General features: G+C 45.3%; 2 long non-coding RNA genes across 2 annotated transcripts in view; both read left to right on the top strand.

Moving 5' to 3' along the window:
* LOC140721230 (uncharacterized) overlaps positions 1-22,329 on the top strand; it is a 694,144-nt gene that overhangs the window by 630,868 nt on the left and 40,947 nt on the right. The gene's annotated exons all lie outside the window — the stretch shown is intronic.
* LOC140721216 (uncharacterized) overlaps positions 15,903-22,329 on the top strand; it is an 11,561-nt gene continuing 5,134 nt past the window's right edge. Inside the window, exon 1 of the long non-coding RNA XR_012097337.1 lies at positions 15,903-16,101. This is a non-coding gene — a long non-coding RNA (uncharacterized lncRNA). The remainder of the gene's footprint in view (positions 16,102-22,329) is intronic.

Raw genomic sequence — 22,329 nt, 5'->3', positions numbered from 1 at the left:
TGAATCAGGATAAGGAACCTTGGTTCTCAAGGAATATTGGAACTCTGATAGAGAAGAGGAGGGAAATCTATAACATGTATAGAAAACAGGGAGCAAATAAGGTATTTGAGGAGTATAAAAAATGTCCAAAATACTTAAGAAAGAACTCAGGAGGGCTGAAAGAAGACATGAGGTAGCTCAGGCAGTCAAGGTGAAGGATAATCTTAGGCCGGTAGGTTTGTAGTCAGTAGTGGATAAACTATTGGAAGGAGTACTAAGAGATAGGATCTATTAGTATTCATATAGACAGCGACTTATTACAGAGAGTCAACACGGCTTGTGAGTAGTAAGTCATGTTTAACAAATCTATTAGCTTTTCGTGGTGATTAGAAGGAAAGTGGATGAAGGGAAGGCAGTGAATGTTGTCTACGTGGACTTCAGTAAGGCCTTTGACAAGGTCCCGCATGGGAAGTTAGTTAGGAAGATACAGACGCTGGGGACACATGGTGATGGTGTAAATTGCATGAGCCATTGGCTCAATGGGAGAAGCCAGAGAGTGGTAGTGGAGGACTGCTTCTCTGAGTGGAGGCCTGTGACTAGTGGTGTGCCGCAGAGATCAGTGCTGGGTCCATTGTTATTTGTTATCCAAATCAATGCTCTGCATGATAATGTGGTAAATTGGATCCGCAGATTTGCTGATGGTACAAAGACTCGAGGTGTAGTGGAGAGTGAGGAAGGTTTTGAACGCTTGCAGAGGGATCTGAACCAGCTGCAAAAATAGGCTGAGAAATGGCAGATTGAGTTTAATGCAGGCAGATGTGAGGTATTGCACTTTGGAAGGAAACCCCAAGGTATAACATCCAAGGTAAATGGGAAGGCACTGAGCAGTGCAGTCGAACAGAGGGATCTAGGAACACAGAAACAAAGTTCCCTAAAAGTGGCGTCACAGCTGGATAGAGTAGCATAGATAGCTTTTGGTACATTGTCCTTTATTAATCAAAGTATTGAGTTTAAGAGTTCGAATGTTATTGTGAAGTTGGATAAGGCATTGGTGAGGCCGAATTTGGTCTACTGTGAGCAGTGTTGGTCACCAGATTGGAGGAAGGATGTTGATAAGGTTGGCAGAGTGCCGAGATGGTTTACAAGAATGTTGCCGGGACTTCAGCAACTGAGTTACAGAGAAAACTTGAATAGGTTAGGATATTATTCCCTGGAGCGCAGACGAATGAGGGGAGACTCGATATAGTTCTATAAATTTATGATGGGTATAGACAGAACGAATGCAATCAGGCTTTCCCCGCTGAGGCTAGGGGAGGAAAAAAAACAAAAACAAGAGGACGTGGGTTAAGGGTGAAGGGGAAAAACTTTAAAGGGAACATTGGATGGTGGAGATTCATCATACAGAGAGCGGTGGAAGTGTGGAATGAGCTGCCAGATGAAGTGGTAAATGCAGGCTCACTTTTAACATTTAAGAAGAACTGGAACAGCTACACGGATGACAGGTGTATGTAGGGATATGGGCCGGGAGCAGATCAGTGGGACATGGCAGAAAAACGGTACGGCACAGCCAGGAAAGGCCAAAAGGCCTGTTTCTGTGCTGCAACGTTCTGTGAAGTGTATGTTCGAGAGTGCGTACGTATATTACACACACACACACACACACACACACACACACACACACACACACACTCACACACACACACACACACACACACACACACACACACACACACACACACACACACACACACACACACACACACACACACACTGCGATTGAACCCTGTACTGGGGAGCTGCACAGCAGAGGCCGCACCCACTGTGATCATTCTTGCCGAGGGACAGGAGGACTGTGATCCAGCAATGTCTCGTTCATCTTTCCTGAAGGGAATGGGCAGCGAGAAAGAATCTTGTCTCTCCGTGCAGTCCAAAAAATTGTCTTGCTGGAAAACGTGACGTTTAATCGCCTTGTTCCTCATTTTCCTTGCTGACCTTCGCCCTCTGGGTGAGCACGGTTGTCAGGTTCGGGATGGGGTATTTGGTAGTGGTGTAAATAGTGGTCCGAATGTTCTCGCAGAATAGCCCTGGCGAGTAACCGTGCTGCATTCTATAGACAGTGCACACATCGGCCATTCCCTGCTGGTACTGGAGCAAGGGACGGTGCATGTTGCAATTGCATTCGTTTGCTCTGTAGCAGAGTTTAACACCTCACAGTCTGCTAATAATAGAAAACAGAATGGGAAGTTGTGGAAATCACTTACTAATTTTTTACAGCAATTCAAATTCAACGGTCAAAGCAACTCAGTATCTTCTCTATAGAACATAGACCATAGAACATAGCACATTGCAGGCTCTTCGGCCCACAATGTTGTGCCGACCATTAAACCTTGCCCCCTATATCAACACACCCGATTCTTAAATTCCTCCAAATACCTGTTAAACAGTCTCTTAAACTTCAGGAGTGTATCTGCCTCCACCACTGAATCAGGCATTGTATTCCACGCACGAACCACTCTCTGAGTGAAAAACATTCCTCTCATATCCCCCTTGACTTTCCCAACCTTTCCTTAAACACTCTGTCATGTCTCCTCTTATCGTCCTTCTCTCCAAAGAGAAAATAACTCGCACCATAAATCTCTGATCATAATCCATACTCTCTAAACCAGGCAGCATCCTGGTAAATCTCTTCTGCACCCTTTCCAATGCTTCCACATCCTTCCTATACTGAGGCGACCACAACTGGACACAGTACTCCAAGTGTGGCCTAACTAGAGTTTTATAGAGCTGCATCATTACATCGCGTTTCTTAAACTCTATCCCTCGACTTATGAAAGCCAACACCCATAAGCTTTCTTAACGACCCTATCTACCTGTGAGGTTCACTTTCAGGAATCTGTGGACATGCACCCTCATATCCCTCGCTTCTCCACAATGCCAAGTATGTTGCCATTTACTTTGTACTCTGCCTTGGAGTTTGTCCTTCCGAAGTGTACCACCTCACACTTCCCCGGGTTGAACTCCATCTGTCACTTCTCAGCCCACTTCTGCATCCTATCAATGTCTCCCTGCAATCTCTGACAATCCTCTACACTATCCACGACTCCACCAAAATTGTGTCGTCTGCAAACTTGCCAATCCACCCTACCTCCCCTACATCCAGGTCCTTAATAAAGATCAAGAAAAGTAGAACTCGCACAACCGATTCTTGTGGGACACCACTAATCACAACCCTCCAATCCGAAAGTACTCCCTCCACCACGACCATCTGCCTTCTGCAGGCAAGCCAATTCTGAATCCACCTGGCCAAACTTCCCTGGATCCAATGCCTTCTGACTTTCTGAATAAGCCTACCGTGTGGAACCTAGTCAAATGCCTTACTAAAATCCATGTAGTTCACATCCACTACACGACCCACATTTTTATGCCTGGTAACCTCCTCAAAGAACTCTATCAGGCTTTTGTTAGACACGATCTACCCTTCACAAAACCATGCTGACTAACCCTGATCAAACCATGATTCTCTAAATGTCCATAGATCCCATCTCTAAGAATAATTTCCAACAGCTTTCACACCACAGACGTAAGGCTCACTGATCTATAATTACCTGGACTATCCCTACTACCTTTTTTGAACAAGGGGACAACATTCGCCTTCCTCCAATCCTCCGGTACCATTCCTGTGGACAACGAGGGCATAAAGATCCTAGCCAGAGGCTGAGCAATCTCTTCCCTCGCCTCGCAGAGCAGCCTGGGGAATATTCTGTCCAGCCCCAGAACTTTCTGTCCTGATGTATTTTAACAGCACTTCTCCCTTAATATCAACATGCTCCAAAACATCCTACCCTATCAACCTGTGAGGCAACTTTCAGAGATCTGTGGACATGTACCCCCTGATCCCTCCGCTCCTCCACACTTCCAAGTCTTCTGTCGTTTACTATGTACTCTGCCTTGGAGGTTGTCCTTCCAAAGTGTAACACCTCACACTTCTCCGGGTTGATCTCCATCTGCCACTTCTCAGCCCACTTCTGCATCCTATCAATGTCTCTCTGCAATCTTCGACAATCCTCAACACTATCTACAACACCAGCAACCTTTGTGTCGTCTGAAAACTTGCCAACCCGCCCTTCTACCCCCACAACCAAGTTTTTAATAAAAATCACGAAAAGTAGAGGTTCCAGAACCGATCATTGTGGGACACCAGAATATCAACCTCACTCATATTGTCCTTACCATCATCAAGTTCCCTCTCATTGTTGAATACTGAAGAGAAATATTCATTGAGGACCTGGTTGAGGAAATAATCATTGAGGACCTTTATCTCTAATGGGCCTTATCTTCACTCCTGTCAACCTTTTGTTCTTCACATAATTGAAGAATGCCTTGGGGTTTTCCTTTACCCTACTCGCCATGGCCTTCTCATGCCCACTTCTTGCTCTTCTCAGCCACGACATCTGGCTGCTCACCCCATCTCATGAGAATACTGAGAACTCGATCTGAGATATCGCGGACGCTGGCACCAGAGAGACAACAGACCATCCGTGATTCTCGATCTCTTCCACAGAACCTCCTATCTGTCCCCCTAACTATCGAATCCACTGTCACTACTGCTCTCCTCTTTTCCCTCCTTCCTTTCTGAGCTGAGGGTCCAGTCTCGCTGCCAGGGACGCAACCACTGCAACTTGACCCTAATAGGTCGTCCCCACCAACAGTATCCAAAACGGTATCCTTGTTATTGATGGGAACGGCCGCAGGGGTGCTCTGCTCATTCACTCTATTTTCTTTCCGTCTCCTGGCAGTCACCCAGCTACCTGCCTCCTGACTCCTAAGGGTGATTATCTCCCTGTAGCTACTGTTTATTTCTGCCTCTGCCTCACGAATTAGACGAAGTTCATCCAACCCCAGCTCCAGTTCCCTAACACGGTTTGTCAGGAGCTGCAGCTGGATGCACCTTTTGCAGGTGTAGTCATCAGGGACAATTGTGCTCGCCCTGACTTCAAACATACTGCAAACGGAGCACTCGCCTTCCCGAAGTGCTGCCTTCATTACCTACTCCTATGTTAATTAGAGTTATTAAAGGAGCTTACCCGGCCTTACCTCACCGATCAAGTTCGTCCTCAGCCTCTGCTTGCCGAAGCCTCTCGAGCCAAAGCCTTCCTACTCTCTCTCCCACTACTCCGCCGCCCTCGACTACGTCGCCCGCTCCGTTAATACGCTCGCTTTTTAAACTCTCCCGCTGCCTCACAGGCCGACTTTCACGCGCTTGCGCAGTCATGCCCCGTTCAAACTTCCGAAGAAAGCACCAGCTATGTAATAACCGTGAAAATAAATCAGCTTACTAGAAACGTCATTGCTTACTTCGAGCATGTGCCTGCGTTTGTTCTAGCGTGTTCGCGGCACCTGTTTAACTAAAGGCGGCCCAGTCTAACAATTCCCCACTCCTGCAATGGCCGTTCCAACAATGGAGAGTCCTTCTCCATCGGGGTGGCCAATTCAGAGAATTGCTATCACTGTTGTCATAAACGCCAGGCGTACAAATCAATGTACAAATTATTTAAATACGCAAACAACCGAATGAACGGATAAATAATGAAAATAAGAAAAAAGCAATTGAACAAACAAATAAAAGCTGAATTGTGAGGGCGCATTCATGGGTCCGATTGCACAGGCTGCAGGTAAATCGTTGAGCGTGTGTTTTCAGTGTCATGAACCTTCTTCCGGATGGTAGCAATGACACGAGAGCAGATTCCGGATGGTAGCAATGACACGAGAGCAGATTCCGGATGGTAGCAATGACACGAGAGCAGATTCCGGATGGTAGCAATGACACGAGAGCAGATTCCGGATGGTAGCAATGACACGAGAGCAGATTCCGGATGGTAGCAATGACACGAGAGCAGATTCCGGATGGTAGCAATGACACGAGAGCAGATTCCGGATGGTAGCAATGACACGAGAGCAGATTTCGGATGGTAGCAATGACACGAGAGCAGATTCCGGATGGTAGCAATGACACGAGAGCAGATTCCGGATGGTAGCAATGACACGAGAGCAGATTCCGGATGGTAGCAATGACACGAGAGCAGATTCCGGATGGTAGCAATGACACGAGAGCAGATTCCGGTTGGTAGCAATGAGAGAAGAGCATATCCCGCATGGTCGTAATCAGACAGCAGCATATCGCGGATGGTAGTAAACAGACGAGAGCATATCTCAAATGATGGTAATGAGTTAAGAGCATATCTGGGAAGCTAGTAATGAGAGGGGAGCATAGAGCGGTTCTAACTAATGGGAAGAGAGCATATTCCGAATGGTTCTCATGGGAAGCTTGGATATTCCGAATGCCGATGGCGATGGTCCTGAATTATGGACCCGGGCTCCTGGAGGCACAACGTTTTCAAGATGTCCTGGATTATGGTGAGGCTTGTAGCGTGATGGATGTGATTGTGTCCACAACTGTCTGCAATCTTTGTCGATCCCGGGCTTTGGAGCCTGCACACTAGACGGTGATGGAATGAGTCAGAATACTCCCCACCTTGCAGTTCCAGACTCTTCCCAGTCTTTGATGACATACCAAGGCCAAATCCCTTCGATCACCTAATCCAGACAACCCCAATAGGCGGAACGCGGGCCATGTCCATACTGCGTGAACCAAATGTCTGGACCGCGCCGGCCCATTGGCACTTCCGTGAACACACCTGTCATAACATGTAAATAGGGCGCGCGCTGCTCTAAGTTATTTTAACCTCATCCACACCGTACACTTGACCCACCCCCGTGGAGCGCTCGAGCCACTGCGCGCTCTCTACGTTCCTCACGGTGGAAAGTTGCACTTTCCACCTCTGCGAGAGGAACGAAATGAGGGAGGACCCAGTGATGAGGTATTTCGTGACAAGCCTGTCAGAAAACTTCAGGGAACGATTTGAAAGCTCCCCCAAACTCTAAGGTGACATCCTCCTCTCCCTGAGACAGCCGTGCTCCGTTTCGGCTGACGGCCGGTGGACTACAGAGACCAAAAGGCTGGTGCCTTCCATAGATGAGGCAACTCTTCAGATGGAGGTCTTGGAAATGGGAACTTCTGATTTGTTCAAAGCACAACACAAGGACTTTGTACTGAGTGACATTTGGATCAACAAGGTTCCCCAAGCTCAATTCAAAAACACGAGAGCTTTTGCAATGCTCCAACTCACACTGTTCCCATCCACGTACATATGTGAGTCATCGTTTTCCTCCATGAACTCTATCGAGAATCAGGAGAGAAACAGACTCTCCAATGCACATCTCGGTCAGAGCCTCAGGATTGCAACAACAGAATACCGGCCCAACATCAGAAGGATTGCCTCATCCCATCGCTGTCACTTCTCTCGCTAATTGGTGAGCGCATCAATTTAATTTTGTCCATTTGTCAATCTTATTGTGGTATAATATTACAACAACAATAATACTGATAGTTTCATTTATAGCTACAACTTATACTTCAAATACTACATAGCTTAATTAAAAAGAATATATAGTTTAGATGAGAGAACAGAAACATTGGGAAAGGCAATACCACTAAAAATTTTTGTGTGGAAGAGAGGTGGTGATTTCCAAGTTTAGTGAGTGTGTGTGTGTGTGTGTGTGTGTGTGTGTGTGTGTGTGTGTGTGTGTGTGTGTGTGTGTGTGTGTGTGTGTGTGTGTGTGTGTGTGTGTGTACGTGACGTAGAACCACAGAACATTAAAGCACAGAAACAGACCTTTTGACCCTTCCTCGCTCTGCCGTACCGTTTTTCTGCCATGTCCCACTGACCTGCACCCGGCCCATATCCCTCCAAACACCTCTCATCCATGTAGCTGTCCCAGATGAGTTCTCAATGTGACAGCTGACAGTTGTGATAGCTAGAGTCATAATTAAATGGCTGGTTTTGGACTTTTTTTTTCAGGGGTGCATTTTTTGTCTACTACTACTACTACCACCATTACTATTACTACTATTACTAACACTATTACTTCCACTAACACTACTACTGCTACTACTACTACTACTACTACTACTACTACTACTACTACTACTACTACTACTACTACTACTACTAATAATAATAATAATAATAATAATAATAATAATAATAATAATAATAATAATAATTGTATGAGCAGCAACAGCAACATCTGCCCATAAAACAACTTACTGTCGCAGAGAAAATAAAACCCGGACGTTTTGGCCCTTGGCTTGGCATGCTTGACATAATTTGGCCCTTGCAGAAAACTAATTCGGGAACCCAACCTAATAGAATCCAGCAGCTGACGTGCGGTGACAACACTCAACCATTCCATCTACTTCAGAGGAGTGTAGTTTTGTGGAAAATGCCACGTGATCTGGTAAAACATGACAGCAGAGTATCGAGGGCCGAATAGCCTTCTGTTCCTTCAGCGCTTTAAGTCCGTTTATTCTCTTGCTTCTCGCTCTGCAATCAAACAGGTCCAAGTTCTCACCTAACACACTCTCTACATTTGGCACGGAGACCAGGAAATGCGGATCCCTCTCCGAATGTAACAGAGACAGACGCTGCCCTGTCGGGATCGCGTGGATGACGATCACTTCACTCTCTCTTTTTCTTCCCATGTCGGTGGGTGAGAGAAACTCTCTTTGAGACCATTATAGGATTCAATACAGCAGCAGATAGTTGTAGAACAGCACACAGGATTTGATGTAGATTTGAGCAAAATACTGACTCTCTGATCCAATCAGCACTGCCGCTTGTGACGTCAGAATCCAGATATCTGACCCACAAACCAGGAAGTGCGGCTCAGGTTCCGAGTGTAACGGAGATCGGCGCTGCTCTCTCGGGATATCGGGACTGCCCTTCGCAGCTATCGTTCTTTGTCTCCACATAACGGCGGGTGAGTGTCACTCTCTCCAACCGCCATGGTCGGATAATCATCAGAGTGGCAAGTAGTTGAAGACATGAAGATCCGGTCATAAGGGTCGAACTTGCTGAGCTGTGTGGAGACCCCTGGTATCTGTACAGATTGAGTTAAGTGCGATTCTCGATTCTATCCGTGTCTGTCACTACTCCCTCATACGATTTTCTCTTCTTCAGGTGAGTCTCAGCAGTTTACCATTTTCGCTGAGCACAGAGAGATAAACGCCACCGTCGGGGGAGATGCGCTCTTTTCAGTGCGGCCGTCGGGCAACGTCACCAGTGGAAACTGGCGTTTTAATGGGGGAACAATCGCCCAGTGGATCGGGCAGAATGTGTCTGTTGGCGATGGCTACACAGACGGCGCTGAGATATTCACGACCAACGGGTCGCTTCTGCTGAAGTCGGTGAACATGTCGGACAGTGGGGAATACCGTGTGAATATGGTGTCAGCTAATGGCTACCAAACCTTAGCGACCGTCACTCTGCGTGTCTTTGGTAAGTGAGATATCCGAATATAACTTTCAGTCTATTCCTGTGTTGATAGACTACAATATAACCTTTACCGTTCGTTGCTCGATGACAGATTATTTCTCAATGAAAAACTAAACCGAGTGAACAACTCAGTTCCGCTTTAGAATTAGTTTCAAGTTCCTCTCGGACAGGCATCGGCGATGACCGATGATTGTGGACGTAGAACCTGGCCTATTGTGAACCCGACCGGTCCCACTATTCGGACTGATCGACTCTCACTCGTACTCAGTAAATCAGTAACTATAAAAGGATCAATGAAAAATCCACGACAGTGGACTAGACAACAGTCCGTGCAAATACAAATATAAATAAATAGTATATAAATAATGAGAACATGAAACGACGAGATAAAGTCAGAGTGGGCTTGGCCATCGTCGGAGTGGACTGAGGCAGAGTGGGTCGGCTTTGCCTCAATCAGGCTTCGGCGAGAACTGGCAGAGGCGAGGTCTGAACGGGGCACAACTGCGCAAGCGCGTGAAAGTCGGCTCGTGAGGCAGCGGGAGGATTTAAGTAGCGAGTAGAGGCTGAGTACGAGCTTCACTCCAGGTGAGGTAAGGACGGGTAAACTCCTCTAATTAATCTAATTAGATTTGGAGTAGGTAATGGAGGCAGCAGTTAGGACTGTTGAGTGCTCCGTTTGCAGTATGTTGGAAGTCAGGGCGAGCACTGTTGTCCCTGATGACTACACCTGCAAAAGGTGCATCCAGCTGCAGCTCCTGACAAACCGTGTTTGATAGTTTTTTTCCCAGCAATACATAGAGGTACCAACTAGAGAAGGGGCAGTTTTGGATCTTTTGTTAGGGAGTGAAATAGGTAAGTTGGCGGAGGTATGTGTTGGGGAGCACTTCGGGTCCAGTGATCACAATGGTAATAGTTTCAATATAATTATGGAGAAAGATAGGACTGGACCCAGGGTTGAGATTTTTGATTGGAGAAAGGCTAACTTTGAGGAGATGAGAAAGGATTTAGAAGGAGTGGATTGGGACAATTTGTTTTATGGGAAGGATGTAATAGAGAAATGGCCGTCAATTAAAGGTGAAATTTTGAGGGTGCAGAACCTTTATGTTCCTGATAGGTTGAAAGGAACGGGTGAAAGTTTGAGAGAGCCATGGTTTTCAAGGGATATTGGCAACTTGGTTAGGAAAAAGAGAGATATCTGCATTAAATATAGGCAGCATGGAGTAAATGAGGTGCTCGAGAAATATAAAGAATGTAAGAAGAATCTTAAGAAAGAAATTAGAAAAGTTGAAAGAAGGTACGAGGTTGCTATGCAAGTAAGATGAAAATAAATCCGAAGGGTTTCTACAGTTATATTAATAGCGAAAGGATAGTGAGGGATAAAATTGGTCCCTTAGAGAATCAGGGTGGTCAGCTATGTGCGGAGCCGAGGGAGATGGGAGAGATTTTGAACGATTTTTTCTCTTCGGTATTCACTAAGGAAAAGGATATTGAATTGGGTAAGGTGTGGGAAACAAGTAAGGAAGTTATGGAACCTATGACAATTAAAGAGGTGGAAGTACTGGCGCTTTTAAGAAATTTAAAAGTGGATAAATCTCCGGTCCTGACAGGATATTCCCCAGGACCTTGAGGGAAGTTTGTGTAGAGATAGCAGGAGCTCTGACGGAGATCTTTCAGATGTCATTAGAAACGGGGATTGTGCCGGAGGATTGGCGTATTGTTCATGTGGTTCCATTGTTTAAAAAAGGTTCTAGAAGTAAGCCTGGCAATTATAGACCTGTCAGTTTGACATCAGTGGTGGGTAAATTAATGGAAAATATTCTTAGAGATAGTATTTATAATTATCTGGATAGACAGGATCTAATTAGGAGTAGCCAGCATGGATTTGTGCGTGGAAGGTAATGTTTGACAAATCTTATTGAGTTTTTTGAAGAGGTTACGAGGAAAGTTGACGACGGTAAAGCAGCGGATGTTGTCTATATGGACTTCAGTAAGGCCTTTGACAAAGTTCCGCATGGAAGATTAGTTAGGAAGGTTCGATCGTTAGATATTAATATAGAAGTAGAAAAATGGATTCAACAGTGCCTGGATAGGAGATTGCGGAGAGTAGTGGTGGATAACTGTTTGTCAGGTTGGAGGTCGGTGACTGGTGGTGTGCCTGAGGGATCTGCATTGGGTCCAATGTTGTTTGTCATATACATTAATGATCTGGATGATGGGGTGGTAAATTGGATTTGTAAGTATGCAAATGATACTAAGGTAGGTGGCGTTGTGGATAATGAAGTAGGTTTTCAAAGCTTGCAGAGAGATTTAGGCCAGTTAGAGCAGTGGGCTGAATGATGGCAGATGGAGTTTAATGCTGATAAGTGTGAGGTGCTACATTTTGTTAGGAATAATCCAAATAGGACAAACATGGTAAATGGTAGGGCATGAAGAATGCAGTAGAACTGAGTGATCTAGGAATAATGGTGCATAGTTCCCTGAATGTGGAATCTCATGTGGACAGGGTGGTGAGGAAAGCTTTCGGTATGTTGGCCTTTATAAATCAGAACTCTGAGTATAGGAATTGGGATGTAATGTTAAAATTGTACAAGGCATTGGTATGGTCGAATTTGGAGTATTTTGTACAGTTCTGGTCACCGAATTATAGGAAACATGTCAACAAAATAGAGAGAGTACAGAGAAGATTTACTAGAATTTTACCTGGGTTTCAGCACCTAAGTTACAGGGAAAGATTGAACAAGTTAGGTCTTTATTCTTTGGAGAGTAGAAGGTTGAGGGAGGATTTGATAGAGGTATTTAAAATTATGAGGGGGATAGATAGAGGTGACTTGGTCTCGTTTTTACAGTGCACCGTACCAGCAGTTATGGTCGAAATGACAATACAAAGTGATTTGACTTGACTTGACCTGAGCCTGGAGGTTATCCGTTTGTGTATCCTGCTCAAGGCCCGCCAAACCCCCTTTGCAGCTCTGCATTTTGAATTCTCTCTCCATCTAAATAATGGTCTGACCGTTTATTTGCTCACCAAAGTGCATGACCAGACAATTTCCAACATAGTATTTCATTTGCTACTTCTTTGCCAATTCCCCTAAACTATCTAAGTCTCTCTGAAGACTCTCTGTTTCCTCAACGCTATTTCTCCTCCACCTATCTTTATATCATCGGCAAATTTAGCCACAAATCCATTAATCCTGTAGTCCAAACCTTTGACATATATGGTAAAAAGCAGTGGTTTGTGTTGAATGGAGATATGCAGCCTGTGATGAGTGTCAATATTGTTCAGACGATACGAGTCCCAGTGCAGAGCGAGTAAGACTGCAGCCGTTCTAGATCCACTGCTGAGAAAAGAAAAGTGCAAAGGATGTTGATTGGTTGTGCCCTCTCGTGCTCGCCATCTCAGCCGTGGGAAAAAGCCTCTGACGATCCACACGATCAATGCCTCTCATCATCGTTTACACCTCTATCAGGTCACCACCCATCCCCCGTCGCTCCGAGGAGAAAAGGCCGAGTACACTCAAACTATTCTCGTAAGGCATGCTCCCCAATCCAGGCAACATCCTCGTAAATCTCCTCTGCACCCTTTCTATGGTGTCCACGTTCTTCCTGTAGTGAGGAGACCAGAAATGAGCGCCATACTCCGAGTGGGGTCTCTCCAGGTTCCTTTCTAGGTGCAACATTACATTCAGCTCTAAAACTCAATCCGACGGTTGATGAAGACCAATGCGCCGTACGCCTTCTCAACAACAGAGTCAACCTGCGTAGCGGCTTTGACTGTTCTTTGGATTCGGACCACAAGGTCCCTCTGATCATCCGTACTACCAAGATCCTTGCCATTAATATCCATATTCTGCCATCACTTTGACCTACCTAAATGAACGACCACACACTTATCTGGGTTGAACTCTCACATCTCAGCCTCGTTTTGCATCCAATCAGTGTCCTGCTGTAGCCTCTGACAGCCCTCCACACTTGTGAATAAACAACCCTGTCTTTCCGTCATCAACAAATTTACGAACCCATCCATACGTTCTACATCTACGGCTCTACCTTCATCAATGTGTTTCGTCACATCTTCAAAAAATCAATCAAGCTGATAAGACTCACTTGTCTGTAATTTCCTTGGGCTATCCCTACTCCCTTTCTTGAATACGAGAGCAACATCAGCAACTCCCCAATCCTCCGGAACCTCTCCCGTCCTCATTGATGATGCAAACATCACCGCCAGAGGCTCAGCAATCTCCTCCCTCGCCTCCCACGGTTTCCTGGGATGCATCCCTTCCGGTCCAGGTGACTTATCCAACTTAATGATATCTAAAATCTCCAGTACATCCTATTCCCTAACATCTATCGGCAAAGGCTTTTCAGTCCTCTGCAGGTCATCCGTACAATCGCCAAGATCTTTAACCGTAGTGAATACGGAAGCAAAGTTTTCATTAAGTACCTCTTCCGGTCCCATACACCCTTTTGTACTGTCTCACTTGATTGGTCCCATTCTCCCACGTCTTATCCTCTTGCTCTTCACATACTTGTAGAATGAATTGGGGTTTTCCTTAATCCTGTCTGGCAAGGCCTTCTCATGGCCACTTCTGGCGCTCCTAATTTATTCTTAAACTCCTTCCTGCTTATCTGACAGGTTTCTAGATCTCTATCATTACCCTGTTTGTTGAAACTTTCGTAAGCTGGTGTTTCCTTCTTGACTCTGTTTACAACGGCCTTTGTACACCACGGTTCCTGTACCGTGTATGCTTGTACTTCCCACTGGTCGCGATGAATGGATCACAGTTAGCCAACCTCCAACCTTCGCAATTTTCCCCGAACCCTGTCACGTCCATCTCAAAACATCATGTCCATCAGATTGAATAACTTATAAATGTTTACTTATTATGGAATCATAAATGATTGATTTCATTTTCAGATTCGTAACGGAATTCATAAACCAGCAGATTCTATTCTTGTGTCGTGCACTAACCAATCCCCTATGTTTTAACAGAACCTGTTTCCAATGTCATTGTTACATCTAATGCCACCAGACTGATTGAGTACAGCGACACCGTCAGACTAACCTGCTCCGCAACAGGCACGGATGTCTCTTACCTGTGGCTTGAGGAGAATAACAAGATAATTCCTGGAGGCAGGATTGTTCTGAATGAAGATAACAGCACACTCACTGTTTCTGGAGTGCTACGGACAGACGGAAATTTCACCTGTAGAGCAAGCAATGTGATTAACGAAATCACGAGCGCTCCGTTTTCTCTTAATGTCAACTGTAAGTGTCCCGAGACTCCGGTAGTTACCTATTATATCACAGTTAAGTTTGAAATCCGTGTCTTATTTCGGCGACGGTTAAGCTAACACTGTGTCGGTTGAAATCTGTACTTCAGGTGAAAGAAAGGTGCAGGATAGCCTGGTCTGTCCTGCATGGGTCTTCACACAAAACAATGTGTTTTGAACAATTCCAATGCCCACGGCTCAAAGGCAATTGTGATGTTCATTAAATTTGGATTTGACTCTGCTGAGTTTTGTGTGTCACTTCAGTTCTATTCACTCAAATCGAAATCATCTCTGCAAAATTCTAATTCTGGTTTGTGTTATCTCAACACAATGGAAGCTGATCCGGACTTGGTACAGTGAGGGCAAAGATGTTATTTTTTGGACAAATGGACCATTGAATCCAACAGCGCTGTGTAAGGCCGTTTAGGGACTTTGATAATAATTCCGGTCACCGGAAGGGACAGGGGAAGTTCAGAGTGTAAAACGCTCACAGCCCTTATCAACCCCACAACCCTTCTGGCAAATGTCCATAGCTACGACGAGGTGGGGATACATTGCTTCAGTGCATATGTGGAAGCGGGAAGTTAGATCTGGATGAAAATCACAATGTGCAGTGGTGTTACAGCCACCGGTCCTCACTGATAGAGACTAAACCTAGAATATTGGAACTGAAAACGCGTCCTACCGTAACACGCTGTAAACTGGAGTGTCCCAATAATTGCACATGTCGTCAGTGACTTGACAGTATAGTGTGTGCCCACATGACATTCGGCCCGAACCCTGATTACATGAGTTATTGCATCTACACTCCGAGTTGCCTTACCTGTCCCTGCAGAGAGAGGTGTTGGGTATTTTGTTTGGAAAAAAATGTTGAACTCTCTTCCACAAAACACACACAGCGAGGGAAGCTATACAAAACGATACGCTAATGACTGGCGTGCATTGTATCCAGCTTGGAGGAGGAGACCGGTTTTGGGATATGAGGTAACTGTGCAATTCATAGTTTCATAAAACGTGGATAATCTGACACTGTGTCCCGACTCTCCTCTTTCCCGCGCGTGGCTTCCAGACGAATGCATTCGCCGGTGTGTAGGAGCGCTTTCTCTGGTAGTGGGCTGTTCTTCCTTTCTCGCTGAGGAACTCTGTTGTATCTCCTGTGTGATTTGTTGCAATCCCTTTTGTCCGTTTCTTTTAGACGGACCGGATCGTCCATATATCATCACTCAACCGAACTCGTCTTTTCACGTTGCCGGAAGCTCCCTCAGGTTAACATGTTTCACAGAGTCCCGCCCAGATGCTGAATTGAATTGGCAACTGAACGGTGCCCACCTACACAATGGGCAGGAGGTCATCCTCGACAGCATCTCTGTGAGCAACGCGGGAAAGTATACTTGTGAGGCCTCTAACAGCGTTACAAAAAGGAACAATGCCTCAGCCACGCAAATCAATGTGTTCGGTAGGTAGTTCGTTCCTCCCTTTGTTGAAGTCGTATGTTTAACGGTGTTGGTGCGGCCAGGCCCGTGCAATTCAACTGAATGCCTGAAACCTATTAGAACCTATTCTTATAAGGGATGCTCCCCAATCCAGGTAAATCTCCTCTGCACCCTTTCTGTGGCTTCCACATCCTTCCTGTAGTGAGACGACCAGAACTGAACACGGTACTCCAAGTGGGGTCTGACCAGGGTCCTATGTAGCTGTAACCTTACCTCGGCTCCTAAATTCAATTCCGCGATTGATGAAGGCCAATACACCCTACGCTTTCTTAGCCACAGAGTGAACCTGCGCAGCTGCTTTGAGCGTCCTATGGACTGGGACCCCAAGATCCCCATGGTCCTCCATACTGACAAGAGTCTTGCCATTAATACTAGATTCTGCCATTATATTTGACCTACCAAAATGGACGACTTCGCACTTATAAGGATTGAACTCCATCTGCCACTTCTCAGGCTAGTTTTGCATCCTATCAATGTCCCGCTCTAACCTCTGACCGACCTCCACACTAACCATTGTGTCTACAGCAAACTTACTAACCCATGCCTCCACTTCCTCATCCAGCTCATTTATAAAAATCACCTCCCAATAGCCTTTGCCTGCCTTCCTGCCAGGATTTAAGTGCAACCCGTCCTGTTTGTACAGTTGACAGCTGCCCCAGAAGAGTTCCCAATGATCTAGAAACCTGGATCCTTGCCTCCTTCTCCAAGGGGACATTGCTTTGTGGATCCAGATCTGTCTTGCACACTGAAGGCAAATAGTGGTTGTAGACGGGTCTTATTCTCCACCGGAGGTCGGTGACAAGTGGAGTGCCTCAGGAATCTGTTCTGGGACCCTTACTCTTAGTGATGTTTTATAAATGATCTGGATGAGGAAGTGGAGGGATGGTTTGGTAAGTTTTCTGACGACACGAAGGTTGGAGGTTTTGTGGATACTGTGGAGCACAGTCAGAGGTTACAGCGGGACGTTGACAGGATGCAAAACTGAGCTGAGCAGTGACAGATGGAGTTCAACACAGATATGTGTCAGGTGGTTCATTCCGTTAGGTCAGATGTCAAGGCAGAATATAGCATCAATGGTAAGACTCTGAAGGATCTTGCGTTCGAGTATATTACTGTAACACACACAAAGCTGCTGTACTCGTTGCCTCTGTGCTTAAGACACCATAAGGATTGAGTTTAAAACCCGAGAGGTAATGTTGTAGCCATATAGGAACTCGAACAGACCCCACGTAGTACTGTGCTCAATACCGGTCGGCTCACTGAAGGAAGTATGTAGAAACCACAGGGACGGTGCAGAGGAGGTTTACTAGGATGTTGCCTGGATTGGGGAGCGTGCCTTATGAGAATGGGTAGAGTGAACTCGGCCTTTTCTCCTCGGAGCGACGGAGAATGAGAGGTGACCTGACAGAGTTGTACAAGATGATGAGAGGCATTGATCGTGTGGATAGTCAGAGGCTTTTTCCCGGGGCTGAAATGTCTAGCACGAAAGGGCATAGTTTTAAGGTGCTTGGAAGCAGGTATAGAGGCGATGTCAGGGGTATGGTTTTTACCCTGAGAGTGGTGAGGACGTGGAATGAGCTGCCGGCGCCGATGGTCGGGGCCGATACGATAGGGTCTTTTAAGAGGCTCCTGGACAGGTACATGGAGCTTAGTAAAATAGAGGGCTATGGGTAGCCCGAGGGAATTTCTGAGGTCAGGCCATGTTCGGCATAGCTTTGTGGACCCAAGTGTCTGTATTGTGCTGCATCTTTTCTATGTTTCTGTGTTTCTATCTGGTAATGTCGAGTCCGGTGCTGATTACGGAATTCAGATCTGTGTTCTTATCCATTGTTTGGTTTGCAATTCATGTTTTTATGATGTTCCCCAGTTTGCACTTTTTCGGCTGTGTGAGATAACAATTTTCATTGGCTCCACTACATTGACACTGACACTGAACTTTGCATCATTTCTGTAACAATAGCTTATCTGGATGATATTACAAACTTGTCACGTACCCCGTAACTGGGTGTCTAACCAGCAGAGAAAGAAGAATCCATTGGAGTCTGGTGGTACTATATTTAAAGGTGTTTATTAATAAACATAAGCAAAACCATATCAATAATGCAGATATAGATATAAAACAAGTTAGCAGTAATAAACCTAAAAGTGTAGGAATAATAATAATCAATAATAAACAAGCTCTGTCGATGTCTAGGGGTAAATAAATTGTCATAGAAAATTATAAAGTTCAGTTCAGTTCATGAGTGCTGATGTAGTTATGGTGGCTGTATTTTAATCTTTGGAGAGAGAGAGAGAGAGAGAGAGAGAGAGAGAGAGAGAGAGAGAGAGAGAGAGAGAGGAGAGAGAGAGAGAGAGAGAGAGAGAGAGAGAGAGAGAGAGAGGAGAGAGAGAGAGAGAGAGAGAGAGAGAGAGAGATGTAAAAGCTACAATCAGGCAAACCTTCCTTTGCTTTCTTATTCCGTCGTATCGGTGTGGTCATTCAGTTATGACCTCTCCGTCCTTCTGCTAGACCGTTCTTCTGTGGTGGACTCGTCACTCTGGCATGGGTGGACACACACACAAGACTCCACCGGCCTGCTTTTACCCTGTGAGCTTTACTGACCGATCTCCTGGTTCGGTCTCCGAAACCCCCACCTTTCTTGTGGGTTCCAACACTCAATCAGGGTCCACTGGCGTGTCTGGAGGGTGTCTCTCCAGATCTGTCTTTTATCCCAACTAACGGGGACTCAGCTATCCATCACTCCTGAATGACTCTGTCCATTAAATAAGGCCACTCCTTCAATCCACTGAGGAATTTTTATGGGCAAAATAGTAGAAGATAAAAAACCCTTGCAGAAGTCATAATACAGTAAATCAACAGTCTCTCTCCCCTCTCTTATCTGTAGCAAATGTTCTTGCCTGTTTTTCGTCTCTTTCTCATGGTCAGCATAGCAACAGTAATAGTTCGTGTTTCTCGGGGGGCGGGTGGTCAACTCTGTACCCCATTGGCCATCAGGTCTGTTCATCACTCATAACACCCCCATCCTTCTGGGAATTTTCGCCAGGGGAAAATTAACTAATAAAGCACATGACTGAATTACAGAGTTTAACAAAAATACAGAAGTTGCCTTAACTACAAGAACAATACAGATACACGTTCAAATTAACATCTCGATAAACAACAACAATAACATTATCACTCCCCTTCACATGTTGTATTTTAATATAAAATTCCTGTAACAACAGACTCCAACTTAGTAATCTCCTATTTTTATTTTTCATGTTAGCCAAAAAAAATACTAAAAGGGTTGTGTTCTTAGCTTAGGTGTATATTACAAAATGTGAACCAATACATGTGTGATTATACTGCGGTACATTATAAAAGTTTGTGCAAATACTAATCTCTATTTTACTGTTAAACTTAACATTCAAACAGTCAATCTTTCATGGTGTATTTTTTATCTTTCACATGCTTTGTCAAATTCCCTCAAAACCAGACCCTGTTATTCAAAGTAGCAATTGGTCAACCTTTGTCCCTTTTCCACTTAACTCTCACGTAGTTAGCTCGCTCACCAGTGTGGGAATAGGCCTTCACAGACTCCTTTCACAGGAGCTATCTTATCACAAATGTTTAGCAAACAAAGCCCATTTGCTGAACCTCCACACAATACGTTAATTTTAAGCAAGTCATTAATTTTATCTTCAGGATCTTTCATTCTATTTGTTTTCAGTTTAACAGCTGCAGATGATCCCTCTTGGTCAATACAACAGTTCAAGTTCTGCCTCTCCAAATCACATACTTGAATAACAATAAGTTGTTTACCCTTAAATTTCCAAACAAACTGTAATTGATTCACAGGCACATTGTTAACAAGCATTGTTCAGTTAACGGTCCCTTCACTTTTGTCAATCTTTCTAAAACAAATTCAGACTTTAAATTTTCTTTATTCAATTTAGGAACAACACCTTTCCCTTCTCCTTCAATAATATTCACATCACCAGCTTTCATCTCATCATTAACTTTTAACACACCTTCTAACACAAACAACTGAGAATTCTCACTTTCCACTGGTACCGTTAACCCTTTCTTCACTGAACCAAGTCCATCTGACCCAAAAGGACTGCATTCCTTTTCAACTAAATCAGATACCTCATACTTTTCCTGAGTTTCAATACTAGGTTCAGTACCCTGTGCATCCACACCCTTCACACCCTTGACACACGCAAACGGGACATCTACCTCTTCCAGGCTTTCAATACCAGTCCCTTTTTCAAATTCTAAGTTCCCCTGATCCTCCCAGTTACTCTCTGGGCAACTCCCCTTCGGAGTAAACTCCACCTTGCGGGTTAAATCAACCTAGTCTGCTAACCCAGCAGACTCCCTCAAGGTAGCGGCATTCTTTTCATCTACGTCAGCCCTTACATCATTATCGGGAACACATTTCAATTCTTCAACTGCAAACTGCTCTGTCAAGCCAGACAGATCATCCTTGTCCAACCCTGGACCTTCTAACTGCCATATCTGTTTCTCATCTTTCCTCTGTGCCTCTATAAATTCCCCTCCTGACTAAGGGTAAATCTAACTCCTCTCCTTTACTCTCCTTAGATCCACTATCCTCCGTTTTACCACCCTCTAACCCCTCTTGGTACAGGGTCGGTAAAAACGCCTCCGCCAAATCAAAACTGGAGTCATTTCAACTGGCTCCTGTCTCAGCCGCCTTTCTAGACATGCTGCGAGTTATTGCGCATGCGGGATAAATCTTGGAATCTATGGGCGGGTCCTCAGCACTCATTGGCTTACTTGTTAATTTCACTGCTGAATACACATCCCCAGAATCCAGATCCGCACGGGAACTGGGGTTTCTCCTTCCTTCACATACACCGTCCCTTCCGAGATAAACTTCTCACGCCCCTCTTGTGCTCTATCTACCTTTGCCTTGCCCATCGATCTGCTGACCGACTCAATGCATCCTGTAGGGATTGCTGTTTTCCCTTTTCCTGTCTCCTTCTTCGGAGAAAAGCACTTAGATGCCATATGACCAGCTTTCCCACAATTATAACAGGTAAAGCTAGGAACCTTCCTTCCAGCCTGCTTTTCCTCCTCCTTACCTTTTCCACCAGCTCCCGGCTTATTTTCTGCCTTAGCCGGTGGGCTTTCTCTACCGTCCCTACTGCCTGTCTGGTAACTCTCATTTGAGGACATCTTTGACTTGTGGGTTAAAGTATACTTGTTTGCTAACTTCGCAGTTGCAGACAAACTCTCTGTCTCCTTCTCATCCAAGTACGTCTTCATACTCTCAGGGATACAACTTTTAAATTGCTCCATCAGTATTAACTGTAACAGTTTATCATAATCTCCAATAACCCCTTTTGAGGCGCACCAACGCTCACAATACATTGCATCTCACGGACAAACTCTAAATACGTGTGGTTCCACGGCTTTCTCAAGTTCCAGAACTTCTGCCGGTATGCCTCTGGCGCCAACTCGTAACTCCTCAGTACAGCCCTTTTTACTTCCTCATAAGTCCTTAGACTCATCCATGGACAATGCCGAATACCCTTTCTGAGCCTTCCCCCTAAGTACGCTCTGTACCAGAACAGCCCATTTCCCCCTTAGGCCAGTTCTGATTCACAGCCACTTTCTCAAAATGGAGGAAGAACTTATCGGCATCCATCTCCTCGAACGGAGGGTACCAACTGGATCTCCCGACCAATCTTGAACCCCTCATTTGGGTCTGCCGCCCGGTCTCTTCCCTGCTGTACCTTTAACTTCTCTATTTCCAGCGCATGCTGCCTCTCTTTCTCCCTTTCCTCCTTCTGCCTTTCAGCCTCTTTCCTCTTTTCAGCTTTCCTTTCTACCTCCTCTCTCCTCCCTTCTTCCTCCTCTCTCCTCCTTTCAGCTTTCCTTTCTTCCTCCTCTCTCCTCCTTTCTTCCTCTCTTCTCCCTGCAGCTTCTCTCTCTGCTTCCATCTGCCTCATCCGAAGTTCATGCTGCCTCTTCTCCTTTTCCTCAGGCAACCTTAATTTTTCCATCCTCTAACTGAACAACCCCCTCGGCTGGTTTCCTCTCAGGGAACAGGTCCAATACATCTGGTGTGAACACACCCTTGGATACATAATGCATAACTATTTCTCTCTGTCTTTCCACCTTTCTCATCGACGATTTCACCTCTGGGAGATCTAATCGTTTCGCAACAATCACCAATTCAGCC

This window comes from Hemitrygon akajei, unplaced genomic scaffold, assembly GCF_048418815.1.
Source record: "Hemitrygon akajei unplaced genomic scaffold, sHemAka1.3 Scf000052, whole genome shotgun sequence".
Taxonomy (NCBI): Eukaryota; Metazoa; Chordata; class Chondrichthyes; order Myliobatiformes; family Dasyatidae; genus Hemitrygon; species Hemitrygon akajei.
This window is presented reverse-complemented; position numbering and strand designations above follow the sequence as displayed.